The following is a 12,585-nucleotide window of genomic DNA, read 5'->3' as shown; positions in this document are numbered from 1 at the left end:
CTTTTCATTTGAAGCCTCCATCACACTACCCTTTTCAAAATTTCCTCAGGGGTGGGGTCTCAGGCAAGGCAATTTTGGTTCTTGGAAGAGTCAGCTTTTTTGTGACTAGAAGGTGAAGAGAGAGGAAAGGCGGAAAGTCTACAAATAGCAAGTCCAGTCGGAGCTGTATTCAAGTTCAGTTGGATCTATATTCGAGTCCAGTAAGAGTTAAATATTGAGACCTTCTTAGAGATAGTTGAACACCATACAAAAAATGAGACAATAACAAGAAATAAAGATTCAAGAGCCTCAGTTCAGCCAGAAGTGTGTCTATATCTCAAAGACTTTACCTCTCCTCATAAAGACATTTTAGTGAGACCAGGTGAAGAGAAAGTCTAAAATTCTTGTCAGTTAATAAATTTTTGTTTGATTCAACTATATAATCTCTGATCTGTTCCCTCTGCAGCCAGTTCGCCTTCCAAGTTGTTAAGATTCATGTCAGCAGAACAGACCTTTTTCTCTTAATGTGACTTTTTAATTAATTGTTTTAAATGTATTCTATTTATGACTGTGGCTGGCATTTGAATGAATGCCTGTTGTGAAGCCTCCCTGAGTCTGTTCATTCCCGCTACCCCACCCCGGGGGGGGGGGGGGGTGTGTGAGAAAGATGGGGTACATATATGCAAAATAAATAATAATAAATTGATGTGATTTGGTTACCAGACACCAAATCACATCAATTTATTATTATTACTGGGGAAACAAGTAAATCATGGTATTAGGCTAGGAGTGATAGGTTTTGTCGAAGGCTTTCATGGCCGAGATCACTGGGTTGTTGTAGGTTTTTCTGGGCTATATGGCCATGTTCTGGAGGCAATTTTTCTCCTGACGTTTTGCCTGCATCTATGGCAAGCATCCTCAGAGGTAGTGAGGTCTGTTGGAAGTAGGAAAAATGGGTTTATATTATGCCATCGTGCCTGGGGCTATAGAGAAAGAGGCATGGACGTGAAATCTTTCCCCAGGGGATTGCTTCTTGCCCTCCTTTAGGGAAACTGGAACTCCCAAGGACCAGAACACAACAGGTAACTCGAAATGATGTTTATTGCTGACAATTAGTTCTCTTTCTTAGGCACAAACTTGATGTTTCAACAGGGGAAAAATCTTTATAAACTCTAAAGTCCAGGGTCCTAGGAGTTATAAGCTGAGAAGCTTTTCCTGTTCCCTCTCTCTCAATGGTTGTGAATGCCGGAGCAAACCACAACCCCAGTTCAGTGGCCTAAGTTGAAGGACAAGACCTTCCTATGGTGCCAAAGAACCGGAATAAAAGCACCTGAGGTCTTCACAATTTCGTTCAGGAGGTTTGAACATAAAGAATAAGACTCAGGGGTAAAAACCTAAGAGTTGATAGTAAAAAATGCCTTGACCAGGGACTTTGGGCCAAGCTTTGCACACGTCCATCCAATGAGTCTTTTTCTGAGGTAAAAAAGGTGAGAGAGATACCTTTCCTTTCTCCCTTGGAAGGGCCGGAGCCTAAACAAATGAACTGGGGAAACAAGCCAATTGGCGCACAACAACAATAAATTGACAACTATAATAACCAATGAAATTTAACTATACATATACAAGGTAGACAGGAATAAAATGACAGTTTAAATCCTGCAACTAACAGTACTACATATATGTGGCGCCACACGCGCCGTCACATATATATCTGTGGAATGACCAGGGTGAGACAAAGGACTTTTGTCTGCTAGGGCTAGATGTGAATGTTTCAGCTGATCACCTTGATTTGCATTCAATGGCTTGGAAGTGCCTGTGGGGAATCCCTTGTTGAGAGTGATTTTATGTGCCTGTTTGTTTGCCCTCTGTTGTTTTGCTGTTGTGATTTTTGAGTCCTTTAATACTGGTAGCCAGATTTTGTTCATTCTCATGGTTTCTTCCTTTCTGTTGAAATTGTCCACATGCTTGTAGATTTCAATGGCTTTTCTGTGTAGTCTGACATGGTGGTTGTGAGAGTGGTCCAGCACTCAAAAATCACAACAGCAAAACAACAGAGGGGAAACAAACAGGCACATAAAATCACTCTCAACAAGGGATTCCCCCTGGGCACTTCCAAGCCATTGAATGCTAATCAAGGTGATCAACTGAAACATTCACAGCTAGCCCCAGCAGACAAAAGTCCTTTGTCTCACCCTGGTCATTCCACAGATATATAAGCCCATTTTTCCTACTTCCAACAGACCTCACTACCTCTGAGAATGCTTGCCATAGATGCAGGCGAAACGTCAGGAGAAAAATTGCCTCCAGAACATGGCCATATAGCCTGGAAAATCCTACAACAACCCAGTGATATGTTGTTCTGCATTCTAAGGAGGTAATATAGAATTCTGGTCATAATTAGCTTTGGTGTTGAAGTATACATACATAATCTCTTGAAGGATTTCCCAGTAATCAGAAGATAGTTAAAAACATTCTGATTTTTGGTTGTTCCAAAATCCATAGCCAAGCATTACATATCTGTCCCTCACGAAAATTAATTTACTATAAAAATCAAGCATAATAACATAGTCTCCTCACTACAGATGGGTGAACCTTAAATGCTTCATACTTCCATTCACTTAAAATAAACATCCTTAAGTTTGAATGCTTATCTTAAGCTTACATGCCCATATCTGGCTGAAGCTGTCTGACTGAGAAATCAGATTGGCCATCTCTCAAAAATGGTAGCTTTTCTGTTGAGATTTTGAATGCTTCCTGGTTTTCACCCACAATAAAAATAAATCATGAGACTAGCTTGTCTTGAATAATGTTAACATGGCCATATCTACATTGTGGAAGCTACTAGAAAGTTCAAGTAATTTGATTTGAAAGTTAATAGGTTTTTTGTTTGATTTTCATTTAACTTACGGATTTAGGGTTGTCATGTTTCTTGTTTTGTTTTATATCTGTCCACTGACTAGCAATGTTAGAGCCTCTGAAGACTTTATAGTTTAGCAGTGTTGATGTTACAAACCTAAATTGTTAGAGAAACATTAAAGGCATCAGCATTGCTAGGCAATTGAAGTATTTCTTGAGTGCAAGGGATCCATTACCAAGCTTGTTCATGATATCAACAGCTGAGAGAACTGCTATGTAATAATTTGTCATGTAAGTGTCCATAATTACATGGGATGTTGTTCTGTCAGTTTAAAATGAAACCATAACACTATAATTACACAGTGTGACAAGACCCGTAGTGTCCCATGAAGCAGTGCTCAACATTGACATATGGTGAGAGAATCACACCAGAATCTCAGAGTCCATTGATCCTATGCCAATGAATCGCCAAAGCTTAGCACTGGGCTTAAATATTTAGCTTGTAATACTGTACCTCAGTCATGGTAGAAATATTGTCTCTAGTGTCAGAAATTCATCTAGTACCTGTCTAGTGTTTATATCAGGGGTAAGGAAGGATTAACTTTTCAACATAATTTTGTTCCATGGCAAATAGCAAGCCACTCAAGAAACTAGGGATAGGGGATCTTTGTGTTCCAGAATTTTGTACATTGTCTATAGCCTGTTACCATGGATCATGTCCTGCATTGTGATAAGAGTATCATAATACCTAAAGGGCAAAATATTCTCCTTTTCTGCATGAAACCAAATAGAGTTTATTTAAAGTCATGATTTGGAAAAGCAGTTTAAAACACAAGCATACACACACAAATATGTGAAAAATAAATCATGCCTACCTTTTCCTAGGATATTTCCTACACTTTCAGCCATATACACTGAGGAGCATAGGAAACTGATATCTGGAAATCCTCTTTGCTTTGGAATCTCCTGTGTCACACAATGTCAAGAGATTTAGACAAAAGAAACCAATTAATGTTTATTGCTCTATCTATGAAGTGGTACCATATTTGGGTCCTAAGCACATTGAGGGAGTAGGAGCCATTTACCATTAGAATTCAGAGACTTGCAAGATCCATCCTCTTCTAGGACATGTAGAAGACACTTAAAAGACAGTTTGCCACATAAACCCCTATTTTTTTTTTCGTGTTGGGGTTGGAAACTTCTATAAATGTAGTCTAGCATTAGTTCTGTTGTTAGGCCAGAATCTTTAAGTCAGAGTGATCTGGTGTAGCCTAAACAATAGTTTTCAAATAAAATGTGTCTATTTGGTACCATTTGGATACTGTGTAAGTTTTTAAGATCAGTCTGCCCATGCAGTCCTTGTGTGAATATCAGGTCTAGCAGCTTTTATTCCACTAAAAAAAAACCTTTACCATCTAGAAAGACAATGAATATATCTAATTCTGGAAGCCATCAGGAAGTCATAATGAAATTATTTTTTTTCAGTGAGCAGGTAAAGAGCTACATTTTATGCTGCCACCACTGATTTCTGGAGAATTTTCATTTTTTATAAACAACATTTTTTTAAAAACTACAACTATTATATGCAATTCACAAGATAACAACAATTCACAAGATATATGCAATTCACAAGATAACAAGGACATAAATCCCCCAAAGTTTCAGAAAGATTCACACATCTACAGATTTTTATGGATTTTGGAAAGTTTAGACAAAAACAATTTATCCCCCCCCCCTCCCCAAAAGTAACACAGCAATTCCCTTGAATGTCTGTCTGTCTTTATGGCACACAACCACATAACTTCAACTTAATCCTCTTTACAGATTCAATAATTTTATTTATTATTATTAGACTGACTCTAAACAGCTGGTGCCATTGGGGCTTTTTGATGCTGAGCATTCTGGGAAATGTAGTTTAGGGCAGGGCCTTTTGCATTCTCTGACACATGGTGCCTCGCCTTCCCAAACTACATTTTTAAGAATGCTGTGTTCTCATTCTCTTAACCAAGTTTACTCATCCCACCGCCAGTGCCTTCCTTATGGCGATCAGACCATAGAAAAATAGGATTGGTTTTTAAAACACTTTATGTTCTCTTGAGTTTACCAAAATTGCTTAATGCTTATACTAAAAATCAAACTGTCCTTGGGAGGCACCTGAAAGTTACAGAATCTTAACAAAAATTATTGGTGAGTATTTTGATTCATAACCCCCCCCCCCCACCCTTTCTGCATGTTTCTAATATCAATTTGTATGCACCAATTTAACAAATTTGATATGAAATACAAAGAGTAACAATAATTTTGCACACTCCTGTTATATAGTATAATATTATGTACACATTATCTTATGGTATTCTGGGAAATGGAGTTTCCAGAGAAATATTTAGATTATTCTTGTATCTCTCCAACCTTCAAATCCCAGGATTCCATAGAATGCAGCCAGGCAGAGGCAGCTGTAGGTAATTTTCAATGGTAAACAAAAGTATTTTGGCACCCCCCCCCCCGCCCAACCAATCACTGATATATATTTTCTGTTTGTCGTGGGAGTTCTGTGTGCCATATTTGGTTCAATTCCATCATTGGTGGAGTTCAGAATGCTCTTTGATTGTAGGTGAACTATACATCCCAGTAACTACAACTCACATATGTCAAGGTCTATTTTCCCCCAAGAGCACCTCAAGAGCACCCCTGGGAAAAATCAACTATACTGTAAATGCTTACTTTGCGTAATGGGTTGAGCCGCCCCTGCAGCCAGGACAATTAAAGTAGAATCACAATTTGTAATAAATGGCTATAGTCTTGTTTTCAGAAGATGCTAGTGGATTAAAAAATGATACTCTTAGTTCATTTTAATCATTTGTTTTTTCCATGTTTTTATTCAACACAGGAGTCTTATTCATGCAATACAATCATTTCACAGGTCTAGTTTAAAATATCTGGTGGCAGTATTTGCATTAGAATGGTGGATATCCAGAAACAGTTTGAATCCCAGTGTATAACATTTAAGCTTTAGTGTAAATTTGGAAGTTTGTTATGTACACTGAGCTTTGTGGAACCATTATGACTGTATTGTTAAAAAGTGCTTGTTAACAAACAGTCCATGCTGGAGCAGAAACATGAAGAATAAAGCAATATAACTGCAACACAATCACCAGAGTCTAATTAGTCTGACAGATTTGACACTATTCCAGTTTAGGTATGTCATACTCTTTATCTTTTGATAGTTATTATATATGGATACATCAAATAACATTCTTATCGGCATTTCACATGAGTTTATTCGCAGAAATTGTATTTAGTCTTGGCATTGTACTATGCCCAAGAAGACTGTAGAAGAGAAGAGAAAATTTGCAAGCAAAACAGATGCTCATTATATACCCATGATGACCAGAAGTCCTTCAGAATTTAATGACACCGTAAGCAAACAAAACAAGATTTGTTCTCTAAAGAGAATATGACATTACTTTATCTAAGATATAATGTAAAATGTTAGCAAGAAATGTAACTCCTTTAAAAACAAGAAGCAAAAAAGTGTTGCCATAAAATGACAGTTAAAATAACAGTTTACATGTCTGTATCTCTTATGATCTCCATCTCTTCATGGCTGAATAATTTGTGAAAAAGGAAGACCAGCTTCCACTGTATATCCCTAACTTAAATCTCTTAATGCATTACAATTGGCAGCAGACTGGCAGCTTTCAATCCTGAATATGAAGGATACCGGGAAGGCTAAGAATAGTTCAGCCATCTACCCACATCTTTATTTTATAGCCACACTTTTCGAATGATACAGCCACAGTACAAGTGTTCAGAGCTGGAACCATCTGAATCACATTTAAAAGCATGAATGTGACCTACTCTCCAGTCGGAGTGGCATCACAGGAATTAACTCTGTAATTTCTGAAGAAATACATTATCTTTGGTATTTGAAAATGCCTTATATAGGCATTGGAGGGACACAAGCACTCTTCAGTGATATTTTTCCTACATTTAATTTCAACCATGTTAAAAGATCTATCTGGCTTGCTAAGAACAGCATATATACTACTGTGTTAGTGGGGAAAAAATGAATTCCAGTTTTGAAGTTATATATTCATAGCCTAAATAAAAGAAATCATTTGTGCTTTATGACTATGCTTTCTCATAACAGGCACGGTCTAGAAACCTAATATCTCCATTTCCATCCCCCATTGTGTTTTCCCATCACTGGCCTGCTGGGTAACTAAATCAAGTACCAATCTCACAAGTAAACCAAATAGCAACCTTTGAATTTTTAATTTTTCAGTCCCTAAAGCTTTGAAGAACCAACATACATGTAATCAATTTTAATTTAACTCTGAGCTCACTGTTGTGTTTACCGTACATGGCCTTTGTAAAAGCTAAATCTAACATAATTTCTGTAATATCTTTTTCATGGTGATGATATCTTGTCTCCAGCTTGCTCGTGCCAAGAAATAGAGACAGGTCATAACCAGTCATAAATACATATTTAATATGAGTTAGTTTTGAATGCAGCATTAATCCAGTCTAAACTGTACCTCTTCAAGTTAATTAAAAGTGCTGTCATAACTGACATTTCATTGATTTCAATAGTGTTACTTTAGGATGAATATTGGATTTAGCTCTTTGTTTTTGAGTAGATCTAAAAACACAGATTTATTGAAACACACATGTGCATGCACACACATGCAAGGTTTGTTCATACTTCCAGTTTTGGTGTGAGTTAACCTGATATCGCATCTCCTGTTCTAGCTGTTGAAGTGCATCTTACTGCATATCTCAGTCACCATGGTGATGAGTACCACCGATGAGTTGTCTTCCAGTTGTCTTGATTAAAGAGATTACAGTCACTTTGGTCAAGATGAACTAAATTATAATGTTATATTGAAAAAGGCAGAGTACAACATTAGGTATGTTGGATTGCCATTCACATGAACTTCTTAGTATTTCATTGTCTTAGTCATCTTTACTATCTACACAGAATGTAGCACTATGAAGCACCATGAAATTAGTTGAGAGTCATATTACTTGTGAAACACTATGTTGCCATAATCAGGTCAGCCTGACCAAATTATTATAGTTTTGTCAAGTGGCTGTCTGAAAGCATCTCAAAGTAATTGTTCATACGCAATGAAAACTGCAACTGAAACTCTGAAATAGGAACACAGAATCTAATAACTCTTTCATGGTGATGTCTTCTTGACAATCCTTTTAAGCCATGAAGTAGAGACAGGACATAACTACTCATAAAAACATATTTCATATGAGTTGGTTAGTTTTGAATGCAGTATTAATCCAATCTAGACTGTACCTTTTCAAATTAATTATACTATAGTGTGTTCTATGAAACCAATAAAATGGCCAGCATAAATAAAGTAAGACATTGGAAAAACTAGATGTTCAGATCTGACAGATTTGTCTTCATTTCCTAGCCACAGCTTATGTGATGTTAAAAAAAGTGCAACCACTAAAAGAGTGTACCAATATGATAATGACCAGTGTGTGTGTGTGTGTGTGTGTATATATGCTTAGATGGTTGAATATTATTATATGTATGTGATGTGTTCAGGAGGTAAAGGACAGTTATGGATGTACATAAAGGGTTAACCATTTAGAAATGACAGAACTAGGGGGATGGCCATGGAGAAAGGAGTGGAGCCAACTGCACTTACCAAAAGCAGACATTTTGAGGCTTCAGTCCTTTGGTCATCGAGACAAAGGGAAGGTGGTTCAAATGTGTGGTGAACCAAACTAAGAGAAAGCTTTTAGCCTGAATGATTTAAATAAGTCAAGGGGACTTATTTAGGTTTGTGGTTTAGCTCTGTGCTAAAAGGAGAAGAAATCCCACTGGGAATCTTTACTTCAGCAGGAAGCTGAAGGGAGACAAGGGCATTAGCTGACCTTAGTTAATCTGTCAAATAAGGAAACATATTTAGAAGTGTAACAACTAAAGAACTAGTTGGTGAAGTAAAAGACATCCCAAAGTTATATTAAGATTTGTTGAAACCGTAACTCGCAAAGCTTTATACATCAGAAGAGAACTCTGAAACTATTAAGACCCTTCCATACTCCAGATAAACTTGTCCTTTTTTTAGTAACTCAAGTCTCCGTTTACTATTTCAAAGAAAAAAAGGAAACCTCGCTACACACCAAAAGAAACACTACAGTGAATCTATTTGAAAATAGGGGAATCCATTAATAAACTAAATAGGAAATGCTTATTAATTGGTGGCAGCATAGACTACTACCTCACAGATGGTGGCAGCATACTAGATTGAATAGAATATCAGACAACGAAGAGGAAGCCTTTACAAGTACTTTTTCAACTACAGGCAGTCCCCAAGTTATGAGCAAGATACGTTCTCTAGGTTTGTTCTTAAGTTGAATTTATATGTAAGTCAGAACAGGTATATTTTTAGGTATAGCAACTGCAGCCATATGTGTATCTAATCTATATATCTATAACTACAGTAGATCTATATCTATATAAAAGCTTTGGATAGCATAGGGAAAGTTTAACATCCCTTTGGTGTTTGGTTTGCTGTCCCTGTGATAATTGGATTTTGAAATATTTGGCTTGTTGTGGAAACAAGGATTGGTGATAAAGCTTCAGTGGAGACATCTTTCCTCCATGATAACTTTTTCAGGAGTTAATTTCCCTTCTGAGGTGTAGATTTCTCTCACTTCCTCTTGTTTCACCCCCATTTGTAACTATGAGTCATTTTTAAGTCTGATGTTTGTAACTTGGGGGCTGTCTGTACTTCACTAATTACTCAGGAATATTCTTCATTCCATTTAATATACATTATCCTTTATTATTAGAAATATGGGAGAAGATACACAACTCCTTATGCAACCCATTGCCACAGTGAGTGTCTCAGAATGAAAGTATAACTAACTTCAGCCTGTATGCATTATAGAGCTACAGCTGCATTAAGGCCGATGAATGTTATTATATTAACAACATTGTCCTGGGAGTCTTTTTTTTCTCCTTTCCCCGTTCCACTTTTTTTTGTACCATGCTATTTCATACTCTTAGCTTGAAAAAAGAGGCTGCCTTATTAATATGTATGTAATTCTATTTAACATAGAGACATATTTTTTTTAGCAACAGAGAGTCACGAGAAGCCACTCCCTGTTCAACTTTTGTTTTGGTGAAAAAAAAAAGCATTTTCTTTAGATCAGTCAGAACAAACTAAAAGAAAATGGAATCTTTTCCTTCATTTTAACTCTCTCCATGTTTAGCACCAATATGAAAGTGAGCTAGGCAAGTAAAATCGACTACTAACTTTTGTGGATGTCTTTGTGAGTTCACTCTGTATTTTAGAAGGACTGTGAAGAAAAGAAAAATAAATGATCTGAATGTCAAAACTGTCAAGGACTTATTATCTCAATCTGAATATAACAGCATAGCCTATATCATATCTCAATGCACAGCGGAATGGTGCCATTGCTAGATAATTGAACCAAAGCTTCTGAACTGTGGGTAGCAGTTCTTCCCAGGTGACCTGCCTATTTTCTACACTACAATTTAGCCATAGCGGATTTTTCATCTCAGTTTGCAGAGATTATATCCCATTTGTAAAAGAAAGGGAGAACAATACCCTCCATCTACAATATCGTGTAGTAACAAGATGCAAAATACAGAGGTGAAACAATTGGAACTTTATTTCAAAACAGATCAGCATGTCACAGAATTGAAGAGAAAAAAAATATTCAACTAGTTCCCAGCTGGGAAAACTTGTAATTGCAGCCAGCGAGAACACTGATATAGAGATCGCAAAGCCACTAACAAGGAAGAAAGAAAATATAGGAGATGAATAAAGGAAATGTTGTCATGTGTAAGACAGGAGCTCCTGTTAATATGACAAAATGTTCACCGGCCACTGAACGTCAAGCTGGCTTGAAGGAAATTGATTACTACATGATGTGACTAAAATCTGTTTTCAAAAACATGCAAGGTAGAGAGAGAAGGCAAATTTAAGGGGAAATGAAAACTAGCAAAGGGGGAAAATTGCCCAAAGCTGTAGATCTAGAATTCTACCCTTCAACAAAGAAAATCAAGAGTAATAGGAATATTAACATGATACGGAAGAGCAAGCAGTGCTCCAGGCAGATATGCATATTGTTCTCAGTATGCAATGCCTCTCCTCCTCTCCATGCTGGTGTATGGCACCCAGAAATCTAAAAGCTGAAAATGAGCATCTGTTGCAACAATAAGATATGAACAGACTGTAAATTCATTCCTGAGGATTTGTTTGCATGGTAAGAATATACATTTAAGTTTATAAATGGTAGAGGAGTAGGATTGCGAATAATATAAATAATGTCATAAAACAACAGTGAACCCATGTACAGGGTCATAAGCATTTATTTCTTGAAAGATTTGATGAACATTTTTTGATGGAGAATATGGGCTTCCTGATTCTACAGGAAAAACTTAGAGTTCCCAGAGCAGTTGTAACTTTCATGTTGCTTTTTCAATATGTGTGCAATTATAGAATCACAGAATCATAGAATCCATTCCTGTGTAGGTAAATGCAGTTAGTCAGATAGGGGAATAAGCCTTAGGAGCTGTAAATTCATGGTGGTTGAACAGGAATTTGAGCTTAGTTCTTCAGTATCCACACTGAAAACTGCACTTCAACCATTAGATGGCCTGCTGTTGGCATGTGGACTTAAATTGGTCTCAAGACAATTTTATCTGGCTCCGATGGCTCAAACATTTTTCAATAAAAATAAAACGTAATAAAACTAAACACATAAAATTAAACTTGCTAAAAAGTTTTTTTCAGTAAGTAATACATGCTGCTGTATATAGTAATATGATATATCTCTTAGGTAATTATGTAAAACATTTGCATGTAAGTGATACCAGAGCAGCTTTTCTGCATAATGGTTAAGCTCTTACTGAAGAACGACAGCAACCCTATTAGGAAAACCAACCACTTATGTGAAGAGGGATTAGTGTATCAAGATATATATCTATACATCCCTTACTGGAAAATCTGGAAAACAGGGTGGTCTATAAGAAAATGGAATTTAGCCATTGAACAAATGGGTCTTCCTCCCTCCACATCTTGTCCTGTTGATCATAACTCTTAGAGGGAAACTCCAAAAATCTTTCTCAACTCTTCTCTCTTTTCCCCCAGTATAAATCTTAATCTTTGTGCTGGTGTGTGAAGTACTCTGTAAATGATCAGAGCAGTCATATTATCAGAAACTTGCCAGACTATTGGCTGCTGTGTGTATTTCCTTTTAATACATTTTAGTTCCAAGATATATCAGGGTGAGGGGTGAACAAATGTGACAACTAAACATTAATATGTGGAAAGGAGCTTTTGTACCATAGTACACACAGAGTTCCTTGTTGACTTACTTGAAGAAGGTAGTTATTTGTATATATCACGTTATACCCCTAGTCTGCCTCCTTCATTGAAAAAGAGGGAAAAGCTATTGAATGTAACCAAACTATTTAACTGCTGCTTCCACATTGGTCCATCTGTCTGTGTGCACTGAAAGGCAGTAAGATCTTTCACAACCCTTAGAGACTAAAGATTTAACCTTATTCATACAACAAAGTATTTTTTCTGTTAGCAGGGAATGGGCTCTCCCAAGTGGCCTAATGTCAAGCAGAAATCACTAAATAAGGGCATATACACCTCCTGTGAAGTACCTAATATAATCCAGTGTTAGGGAAAGAATACTGGAATAGGTAAACCATGGTCTGATCCATTAAGGCTGCTCATA

This window comes from Anolis sagrei, chromosome 2 (assembly GCF_037176765.1).
Source record: "Anolis sagrei isolate rAnoSag1 chromosome 2, rAnoSag1.mat, whole genome shotgun sequence".
Classification (NCBI taxonomy): domain Eukaryota; kingdom Metazoa; phylum Chordata; class Lepidosauria; order Squamata; family Dactyloidae; genus Anolis; species Anolis sagrei.
The sequence above is the reverse complement of the archived record's forward strand: the minus strand, read 5'-3'. Positions refer to the sequence as shown.